The sequence below is a fragment of the Botryllus schlosseri genome, chromosome 2, assembly GCF_051294905.1.
Source record: "Botryllus schlosseri isolate E-star chromosome 2, Bs_hap1, whole genome shotgun sequence".
In the NCBI taxonomy this organism is placed as follows: Eukaryota; Metazoa; Chordata; class Ascidiacea; order Stolidobranchia; family Styelidae; genus Botryllus; species Botryllus schlosseri.
The window spans coordinates 22,925,852-22,937,569 of NC_137237.1; the positions used below are offsets into that span (position 1 = coordinate 22,925,852).

General features: G+C 40.0%; 1 protein-coding gene and 2 non-coding genes across 3 annotated transcripts in view; all 3 read right to left on the minus strand.

Annotated features, from left to right (window-relative positions):
- LOC145434183 (serrate RNA effector molecule homolog) overlaps positions 1 to 11,718 on the minus strand; it is a 356,705-nt gene that overhangs the window by 327,859 nt on the left and 17,128 nt on the right. The window lies entirely within an intron of this gene.
- Positions 3,127 to 3,199, minus strand: Trnar-ucu (transfer RNA arginine (anticodon UCU)). The gene has a single exon. It is a non-coding gene; the product is annotated as a tRNA-Arg (tRNA).
- On the minus strand, positions 4,810 to 4,882 carry Trnar-ucu (transfer RNA arginine (anticodon UCU)). Its single transcript has one exon. It is a non-coding gene; the product is annotated as a tRNA-Arg (tRNA).

The window sequence follows — 11,718 nt, forward strand, 5'->3', positions numbered from 1 at the left end:
ATGCTTATTCTGTCAAAAATTGATACCTCCTGGGATGCATCAATACGAATCAAGCTCTTTCTCACCTTCTGCATAGCTCAATTCGCAGCTTTTGACACTCCATACGAACGAATTAAGACTGTTTTCAAAACTACTTACTTACTTGAGTAGATTTAAAGTCAGTCAATTCTACTTCTACTTCAAGTAGTTTAGGTGTCTGATTGAAGAAGTACTTCTACTCGTACTTGAGTAGATTTTTTCGTCGCTACTTCTACTTCTACTTAAGTAGCTTTCTTGACTACTTTGACCACCTCTGGGTATATATCATGAATATATCGAATGCATAAGTTTACATTGTACATGCTCTTATCGTGCAAATGGAGAAAACCCTTTCTTTGTTCGAGAAAACTCAACTGTGATTTCAATCGGATCCTGTTTACTGATGCCTTTCCGGCCCCTCACCCACTGAAAATAACCACCATAACCCTATTCTAGGCTAATTTCATATTACTGAACTTGAAATGAACTTGACATTGGTTCAGGAGAATAGGTTTTCTGTTTGAGACGTATTATATAATTTTAAGACGAACCTTGATTTAGATATGAAACACGAATTTTACGAAGTTGCCCTGATTTGTATGTGTTTTGGATAAACTATAATTGCGAGAATTAATTTGAATTTGGATATCAAAACTTTTCATGAGCAACACTTGGCAAGCACTTGGATAATTGATAAATAATTTGATTATCATAGAGATGGTGCTGAACCTTGGAGAGGTTAGGTGTAGCGTGAACACACGAAGAGGCCTATTCGTCTTCAGCTTAAGTACTGCAAGAATCAGCTATTTTCATATTGTACAAAAAGCAATATTTGAAAATTAATTGACTATTCGACAAAATCCAACAAACACTAATGATGATAATGATTACATTCACGACAATATAAATATGTGTACGTGTTCGTGTCTGCTGGAAGATTATTCTTTAACGAGCAGTATCATATGAATAGTGAACCAGTTATGCACCTTCAGCTATACGATAACTCTTTACTTAGAGATGGTGTTGTTCCTTGCCAATCAAATGACATTTTGTAGCACGAAAGTTATTCTGTGTCATCACAGTGGACACTGGACAGCAAGAGCGTACCAAAGAACATATGTTTTGTCTCAGTGGCTCACAACCAAACCACTAGGGGACGACCCCCCCCCCCATTCCACTGATACTTAATAATCCGAGTTGGTCGTTATGATGTGACAGTGTGTTTGTGTTTTATTGTGTATAAAAATAGTCTGTCTGGGAATGGGATCGCAAGGTATAATCGACATGTCATATAGGATGCCGTCAATCTGTACCACATGTGGTTAGGTACATCTGTACGGTTCGAATTGATATGTCGAAATGATTTCGGTTTTCTTGTAAGTGCACTAATTGATTGATCAACTCCGTATCTTACCCAAAACTTCCGCCGATGCATCGTTAATTATCGTAGGACTACCATATTTTTGGATCGGGAAAAAAGGACACATTTTACAAATACCAAAAGTTGGATTACCGGACTAGAAAACGGCTGATCATAACAATTTTACGGGAAATCTTCATGTCTTGACTAAAATAAGGTCATTTCCCAGTCCCACTACCGAAAGATCCGCTCGAACATCCACATTACAGATTTTGCATCATCTACTACGTTTTTTAGTTGTGCGTGTCCGTTGGCGTGGCTGTCAAAGCTACAAAGGAGGACGAATTCACAAAAAGGAGGACATCTATGCATCCTCTGGGGACATACTAGTTCCGCCCCAGCGAACCCTTGTCATTTGTCTTCCCTATAGCGAAAATCTCCTATGCATATGCCCAGACCTTCCATAGCCATTACAAATGTACGGATAATGTTTTTTCGGGACTTGGATTCGATCCGGTTCGATAAAACGAAATCTTGATCCAATCGCGATCCTGTTGCCGTTTACAATCCGGATTCAAAATGATCCTGCGAGCGGCAAGCATCTGTTTCCACCCGACGTCGAAGGAGGTGGTCAGTGACGAAGTACTTCCACTTTTCAGAGTATACTCGAGTATGTTTCGCATACTTAAATGCCACTTCCAAAGTAGTTCCAAAGTACCACTTCCAATTCTATTTAGGTAATCTAGCAGGTTTTTCCAAATTGGTCAACTTTGTTCATCACTTTAGTCTAGAAATTTCAAATCCTCACCTGATCTGGATCCGGCTCTCGGGTGAAAAATGGGGACCGGATCCAATCATGTTTCGAAAAAGTTTTCGAATTTCTGCCTGTTTGAATCCAAAATCCGGATCCTGTGCATCTCTAATAGCCATATAATCTCAAAACCAGTAGTTCCCAACCTTTGCCGGCTCATCGCCCCCTTATCAAGCTCGACATATATTCATCATCACCCATATTTTCGGAACAGTGACAGGGGACTTATGAAGAGAAAATTTATACAGTTAACTCTGATCGTTGATAAATTCACTAAAAAAGGGTCAACTTTTCGCGGCGAACCCGGTGTCTCAGAATAGATTGTGTCGATTTGACCTTATTTATTCTTTCGTCAACTTTCGCGGCAGTTCCTGAATAACCCGTTGTAACATGTTCTACCCCTATCGCCAACTTCATATGTTTTTGCCCCCAATCGCCTCTTCGTTATTTTCGCCCCCCTTATTTCTCAAAATCGCCCACTAAGGGGGAAGGGAGGCAATATCGCCTACGTTGGAAACCACTTGTTTAGATAGTCTATACACAGACACGCGCAGATGTGGAGTTGTTACAATTTGTAATGTCGCAAGTTCCTTATTCAAGAGCCAAATCAATATTCCTCATGTCAATAAATTTCGTCTAAATAAATTCACCAATTTTCCACAAATTGTGGCACCGACAGTGGAAGTTATTCAATTCAAAAATATGTTGTGAGGACTGAGGAGTGTGTTTTAGGGAGCTGAAATATTCTCAGGCAGAATTGGTCGTTATCACTTACGTTACCAACAAACGTATTGCCATGGTTCGACAGTTTCCGGATTTTCTGAAATCTATTCAATTAGAATTAAAATCCCATTGGAACGCTAATTTTACGGAAGAGTCTTCGGTACCGATAAGGGTGTGTTGATATGTCTAGCAAATTTGAATATGGGTAAAATGGCATCTCCGCCGGGACTCGAACCCGGAACCTCTGGATTAGAAGTCCAGCGCGCTATCCATTGCGCTACGGAGACCACAGATTGGCCCGCCTCTGACCCCACTTCATCACATTCATTGTTCGCAGCCTCTGTCGTCTGTTGGGGTTGAGCTGTCTCATATATGCCGGTATCATGAGATATATAATTGAAATCTTTCCGTTGTCGCCGTGCAGGGCTGTAACCAAGTCCCAATGCTCCAAGTCTCAAGTCAATCTCACTTTTATAGTTTTGACTCGAGTCAGGTCGAGTCACGTACTACCGTATTTTGAGAAAATGACTCGAGTCGCACTCGCGATATAATTCTGAGTTTTGTGTACCGTCCTTATCGACTCTTTAGGTTTGAATAAACTTTTTTCGCTATGAGTTCGCCATAATTAATATGCATGCAATAATAAGCAATTGCGGCATGCAAAGCAGCCATGGAGAATTTGAAAACAGTATCGGTAGAATAATTTACGGGGTTAACTTCCGATGTGCAGGTATGTCTAGCACAGGGGTGGGCAAACTACGGCCCGCGGGCCGCATGCGGCCCGCCACGCCGTTCTGTGCGGCCCGCGAGAGTCTAAAAAAACTTTTTAAAAATTTTGATAAAATGCGTACTAAAAATCGAAATAATGCAGGGACTTGATTAACTTTTTTTAGTATATTTAAACTTGATAATTCTAAGACAGTGGTTTTCAAACTGGTGGGCGTGCCCCCCTTGGGGGCGTGAAAGCATCTGAAGCGTGGCGCGAAGCTGAGCTCAACTGAAAAAATTTTTCGCGCTCCGCGCGATTTTCATCCGATTCATAGTTATTGCTTTGTATTTAGTCTGAATTACATATTTAAATATCTCTCATCCACAGTCGTAACATTCCATGCCATCAAACTACCCCTTAGGTTGGCTAGCATCCTGGGTGCGTTTTGTGATATGACGATAAGGGGGCACGAAATCTTTGACCATCATAAGGGGGCGGGACGTGTCTTAAAAAGTTTGAGAACAACTGATCCAAGGTAAATACTTGATATCATAGCGGGATCTGCAACGAGATTGACATAATTTGGATCACCAGTGGGATTTCAGATTGGCCACTTCATTTTCATTTTTAATTAATTCAGTGATGTGCTTATAAAAAAACGATTCGGGCGTGTCTTAGGTGGATTCGTTGTCTATATGCGCAGGATGGTGGTATTTATATTTTATCTACACATAATAGTAGACGCGTGTTTGAATCTAACATGGTTATGATGCTGTCAGCATTGTGTGTCCTGGAACTGAGCCAAAAGTGGAATTACTAAATCTATGAACAGAGCGCTGCTCACAGATTTATATTTCAATCCTGTTCTAAGAATCGGGTCAACCGACTTTCATCTCTGTAGTTTTGACAATGGTTATGGTTATTGAGGTCCGCCAGCCTATGAAATCTCGACACTATATGTTTCAGGCGCGTGTTAGATATAATCAAAGCAATATTTGGCTTGTTTTAAATAGCACATATATTGTCTTCATGTCCTCACTATATAATCAAATATCAATATTGCGTTTTGGTTTATAATCCCAATTTTATATAGTGCGGCCCGCGAATGAATTCATATGTTGAATGCGGCCCGCGAGCTCAAAAGTTTGCCCACCCCTGGTCTAGCACATTTGAATATACACAAAATAACATCTCCGCCGGGACTCGAACCCGGAACCTCTGGATTAGAAGTCCAGCGCGCTATCCATTGCGCTACGGAGACCCTCGTGCGCCATACTGATACCGGTTGATTTCACATCGGAACCCAAAGCACATTTAAATAAACACGCCTGTCCTCGTCATCTAAAACTTACATATGTTCAGTTCGAATTGCATGAAAACACATCGCTCTATCCTGCAAGTGTGTCGATCTTGTCGGACCTCAAATGTGGAGCAGTATCTTGCCGGCTATCCGACAGTCGTCGAGCATGTTCACATTCAAGACGTAATACAGGCGGTTTCTATTCTGAATGAACTCGATACCGCCTACCGACACATGCCACATTCATTTTCGTCGCTTGTCCTTCGGACTGTTGGGTTTTGGAAGAACGTGGATCTGTAAAAATCATGTGGCAACTTGTATTGAGCGCACCGCGACAACACGAAGCTTGATTACTGCCGGTTTTATAACAAAGAGTTACCATGAAATGGAATCAGGAAAAAAGGACATTTTTTACAAATCCTAAAAGTCAGATTGCCGGACTAGAAAACTGCTGATTCTAAAATTTGTACTGGAAATCTTGTTGTGTTGACTTAAAAAAGGTTATTTTTCGAGTCCTACCCTCGAACGATCCGCGTCATTCATGGCGTTTTCTGGCTGTCAAAGCTATAAAAGAGGACGGATGTCCATAAAGGAGGACATTTAGGCGTACTCGGAGGACATTTCCGGAAAAAGGAGGACAAATCCCCCTAAAGGAGGACATAAAACAGCACACCAGTTTTAACAGATAAAATATGGCTTAGGCGACGAATCTTTTGAAGTGATGTGAAGTGTCTTATCATTATAGTGATGTTACAAAGTGTACTTTGAGTCTATGCAGTTATTTATTTTAGGTCCATCTCTGTTACAACAATATCAACATTTGAAGAGCTTCTTGGAGGTACAGAACTTCAATATACAATTAAATAGTATATTCATATTGAAATGAACCCGAATATTTTCGGCTGACACTCGTCAGGGGTAATCGTCAGCAACTAGTAGAGAATTGGAAAGAACATTGTATATCAACATTGTTGATATACAATGTTCTTTCCAATTCTCTACTAGTTGCTGACGATTACCCCTGACGAGTGTCAGCCGAAAATATTCGGGTTCATTTCAATATGAATATACTATTTAATAATATCAACATTGTGTACCTTGGTCAATTCTTTATTTCCTGCTGCACAGATCACACTGTCAACCAGACATGGGGTGATTACTTCTTGAATGTAATCGATTACGATTACGATTACTTCTGAATCACGCGATTACGATTACGATTACGATTACAGCAAAATCAGGAAGTAGTCGATTACGATTACGATTACATTGGAAAAGTAATCACGATTACATTTATTTTGCTTCTTAGAACTAATCTTATAAGATTTATTGGAAGACAATATAAGGATTGCGATGAAAAGGCCTAACGAGATAAGAACTTTCTTTATAAATTACGTTTCGTTTGCTTGTTACGTCATAATGTACACATTGCCCAACTTTATAGGGGACGATTTAACGCGACCAACGATTTGCATTATTGGCATGTCCATAACTGCTGCACCTCAAACTCCCCAATAGGGTGGCGAGCGACCTCAAATGGGACTTAAGAGTATTTCGTTAACCAATATAAATTTTCTGGAGATTTAATTAACTTGAAAATTTTCTTCGAGTTTCGCGATTTCAAATGTCTCTAGATAGTTTGATTTTGAAATGCATACCTCTCCCTCTCAAGAAAAAAAGCATGCACAATTTATAGGAATAGGCATCTCGGTGCCGGTCATTACCGCGACAGGACACACTGAATGACTTATGCAGTTTCGGCCAACATGCGACTCCACGAAGTGTGCTACTAAAGAAAAACCTTGGCCGAAACTTAGAGTATGCGTCCATTGTCAATAGCCGCGCTTGGTGGACCTGACTAATAGTCCTGTTCTTCCAATCTAAGCCCACAATGCGAATGCCACTGGGGCACCCACCGAAGACATGAGAAATAGCAAATTGTGTGTGCGTCTCACGAAGGTTTTAGTCTGCTACGTTTGGGCGACTGGACTACCTTTTGATTAGACCGTAGGTCATGAATCAGCAACATACAATAAAGTAATTATAATAACATACCAGATGCTATAATTATGAATTACGTGTCCCCTGCTCTACAGGTAAATCTGAACAGCGGGGGCTGAAAGAGGATTAAAAAGAATAGTGCTATAAAGCAATTGACTAATTGACTACCACGGGGCCCAAGACCAACATGTAGAGTGGGGGATGAATTGCTGTTTTGGTCCTGATTCTAGCTACAACCCACGCTAACATGATATATAAGCGAATGGCTATGGCGACAGGTCCACATTGTGAAATAACATTGTCGCCCGTTTCAAGTACAGAGCAGATAAAGATAACATAAAATTATCCCTTCAACTTAATACAGATGCTGTAAGCTTCCGTTACGAGAAACGGCAAATAACGGCTCGGTTATAATATATATCAGCGGCTGTTCATTTTTAATGCTTCGTTTGTCCCAAACCTCCTGCTTGCCAAGCAGCAACGGTCAAACTGCGTTTACCTACGCATAGCCAAACATCAATACATAAGTTGGTATTTGAAACTGATGTGAGGTAGTGGCATCAGGAGGGTATTGATAACCTGATATACAGCACGGCGCGTGTTCTTACAATCACACTACACTACAGTGTTCATTGAAAATCTATTTACAATGTGAGGATTTACTTTTTACGCAATGCCGAGCAAAGCTAATACTTCTGACGTAATAATCAGCGATGGCGTTTGAAAATCGGACGTTTGTGCTACACTAACCTGGTATAATATATCTTCCTTGTTCACGAATGTTAAGTTTATGTCATACTCGTTGTTCAAATAAAAAGTAATCGTTCTTTCACAAGGAAATCGATTAGATATGGAAAGTAGTCGATTACGATTAGGCCTACGATTACTTCAGATTATTTTCGAATGTAATCGATTGCGATTACGATTAGTTGAAAATGCTGTAATCGTCGTAATCGATTACGATTACTAATCGCGATTACCCCATGTCTGCTGTCAACAACGGAAGCTGTTTTCCTTCATTGTGCTGCTGCTAATTTATATTTAGTTGCTTGTGAATTTGCTTTTTTGATAGTTGTATATGTTTCTACTTACCCGAAGGAAGGAATTGATTTCGACATCCAAATATATATATTTGACTATAGAGATTGTACAATCTCTATAGTTTGACTCCGGCTTCGAAAACTGCAGTCATATCAGGTCCCCCTGTCAATAGCATCGCTAATATGTTAGTCTCTAAGTATATAGGCCGTTCCAAGTAGGCTAGGCCTTATTTGACGGGATGAGATTGTCCGATTGACAGTGAAGTAACCTTGCACACTGACATTACACATACATCGTGAAAATGTGATTTAGTATTATACAGCATTTCGAGCCTGGCACAGAACAATTCAATCACATTTATAAATATTTGAACAAAGTTGTTGTTGCATTTGGTAGAGTTAGAGCAAAATTTATCAAAATTATAAGATTAAAGAGACCATGCGAGAAGACAAATGCATCATATCTTTATAGAAGCTGCCGCGGACATTTGACGCACCACAAATCGGTAGAATATTTTAGAATTTCACAAAGATTGATATCAAACACTTGATAAAGATAGCATTTGAACAGTGTTGCCTATTTCAGTTTTCAGGTATAGGCTACTCCTGATAATGAGGCTATTGCTTATGACCTTGCCCAAGTAAAACTAAAAATGCGTTAGATTTACCTTCGAATATTGCAACAGATAAATAACAACAGAAATACGATAATTAATGTGTCATAGTGATAGAAAAATCCAATTGCCGAATAACTCATCGGTCTTTCAGCGGTGGGGCGTACCACTACGTCACTCCCCACCTTCGAGTGGAGTTATTAACATGATTAAAAGGACCCAAGATGTAAGTAACTACACATATAGGGGGCGCCACAGAATGTTAATGGTTGCCTAACGACTTGCTCATATGGCGAAATACAGAGGCCCCTCTACGGCCTTCTGATCTATTACCCATGAAACGCGAATGGTTTGTTGCGTGCAGTGTTGTAACCATAAGTGACTGCGTTCCGAGTCACAAGTCCTTTTCCGATTTTAACGTTTGGCACGAGCTAGGCTGTAACTCGATACATTTTCAATATGTCACTATGGTGAGTCCAGGTCCTAGTAAATCTACGAACGATCGCGTCCAATTAAGCCACACTTTTTAGCCACGATTCATCTGCGGGTCATGTTTTATCATCAAGAATCGGCGATATGATGTAATACCAGATCTTCCACCACATGGTAGATTTTCAAAAAGATGTGAGAGTGAAGTTTGATGAGTAGTTGCATATTTTTGGAACAATGTTAAAGTTAATTTTAACTTTTATTTTTACCGCTATGCTGGCCTCGGCTGCCATTGTATACAATTATTAGATTACTAACCAACGGATGGATTCGCAACACGTGACTCACGATTGAATACGCCGAGAAGCGAACTGCTGAGCCGGCAAAAAGCAGCAGAATTGATAGTCCCATAGCTGGCGATCCAAGCGTCGATTTTAGATATGTATGGGCCTAATCGCACTGATTCCGCAATAAAAGTATATTTCCAGGCAATGGTACCATCCCAAAATAGTCGTGAAAGTCTGGGAATCAGCATTGTTCTGAACAGTCGCTGGGCGTAATTGGTCATTGTTGTGGTCATGCTGCTGCCACTGGACCATTGGATATTATATAACGTCTTATCTGACAAAGCACGGTTTTGTTTTTACTCCTCATCCTGATTCCTACGTCCCTCGATAAAAAAATATTATTTCTTTAGTTATATACTATATACGCAAATCCAACACGTGCATATATTATAATACTTTTTTCAACGACATACTGCATACGGGAATAGTTCGAAAACGTTTTTTCTTTTTAATAATTGACGGGTATTTGCACATCATGAATGAAACATGAATACTTGAATTGTTGTTTATTACGACGCTACGGTTGTCAAGGAGCACGTTCGAATTTATGATTATTCAATTACATGTTCAACAGCAGTAATTGTAATTGTAATTGTAATGTAATTGAAGCATGCAAGGAGTAATTGTAATTGTAATTGTAATTTGATATTTTTAGCATGGAGTAATTGTAATTGTGATGTAATTGAAACATGCATGAAAGTAATTGTAATCGTAATTGTAATTGAACTGAAATAATGTAATTGATCCAACTCTGCTGTGAATCGTGTGCATAAAGGGTAGTGATGGAATCGCCCATTTTAAAGGATGGATAGATATGGGAAGTGGAAATAAGTTCCCCTGAATTCATAAAAAATAATTTTGTCTACGTCCTTGTCTCGAATAGCATAATATATCGAAGAACCAAGTTCGGATTTGAAAGTACACCATTGAACAGGCTCAAACTACAAATCGCTTATATTGTTGTCTAACGGAAATGCACCTGCGAGGACTATTCCAACGAATCAAAACTTATAATTGTATAGGCCTACTTCGTATAGGACTATACGTGCGATTCACGATAGCGCGAAATATATAGAATAGAGATAGGATAGGATAGGACAGGGCGTAGGCCTAGTATATTTTGTTCTTGATGTTTTTGCGGTATATAGGCCTACATTTCATATAAATACACACGATCCGTTGCATATGCATATCATGAGAGTATGGCGAAGGAAGGTGTGGATATATAGCCTTGCAATAAAGCTTATACCAAGTCCACCACTCCTTAATGATATCCCAGTGATGCTGAGAGCCAAGCGGGGAAGTCATGATACCAATGTTACTGTGCAGGTCTTTGGTCTGACCCGGCACGGGATTGAGCCCACGATACCTATTCCTATCAAGAAGTCGGAGGCCACACCATTACGCTATCTTTATATATATCTTCAATAATAATAAGTACAATAGGGAGAAAAATTTGGATAAAATAGGCATTTAATGCTGTCACTATGAGAAGAAAAATGAGCAGGTTCTACAACACGCGGTCTCTGTGGCGCAATCGGTTAGCGCATATAGTGTTCTATATGGTGTCGCCACAAGCAAATCTCACGCCTCAGTGAAATTGTATCACGTCACAATTTCCATTTGGCTACAGGCAATTTGACGGTCTTGACCGGTTTGCCGAGCATTAAATTTGGTAAAACAGGTATCAATCGAAAGCTGACTCTGCACTGATTACGAAAATATAAATTTTATTCCGCTCGTGGCCCTGGAACTCCCACGATCAGCCTCCAATTTTTCATTGTTATGGAGATTGGCATTGGGACGCAACAATGATGTTTGGCGAAACGAGAGAGTAGCTCAGGAGAAAAAGAGCCAGGCAGCATTGTTCAGCATTGTTGCGTCCCAATGCCAATCTCCATAACAATGAAAAATTCGAGGCTGATTGTGGGAGTTCCAGGGTCACGAGCGGAATAAAATTTATATTTTCGTAATCAGTGCAGAGTCAGCTTTCGATTGATACCCGTTTTACCAAATTTAATGCTCGGCAAGCCGGTCAAAAATTACCGTCAAATTGCCTGTAGCCAAATGGAAATTGTGACGTGATACAATTTCACTGAGGCGTGATATTTGCCTGTGTCGACACCATAGAGGACACTATGGTTAGCGCGGTCGCCTGTTAACCGAAGGGTTGGTGGTTCGAGCCCACCCAGGGACGCACCTTTAATTTTCTGTTCATGACCACGAGTGGAATAAAATTTTTATTTTCAAAATCAGTACAGCGGTAGCTTTCGATTGATACCCGTTTTATCGGACTTAAATGCTCGACAAGCCGGTCAAAAATTACCGTCAAATTGCCTTTGACCAAATGGAAAGTGTGACGAAAA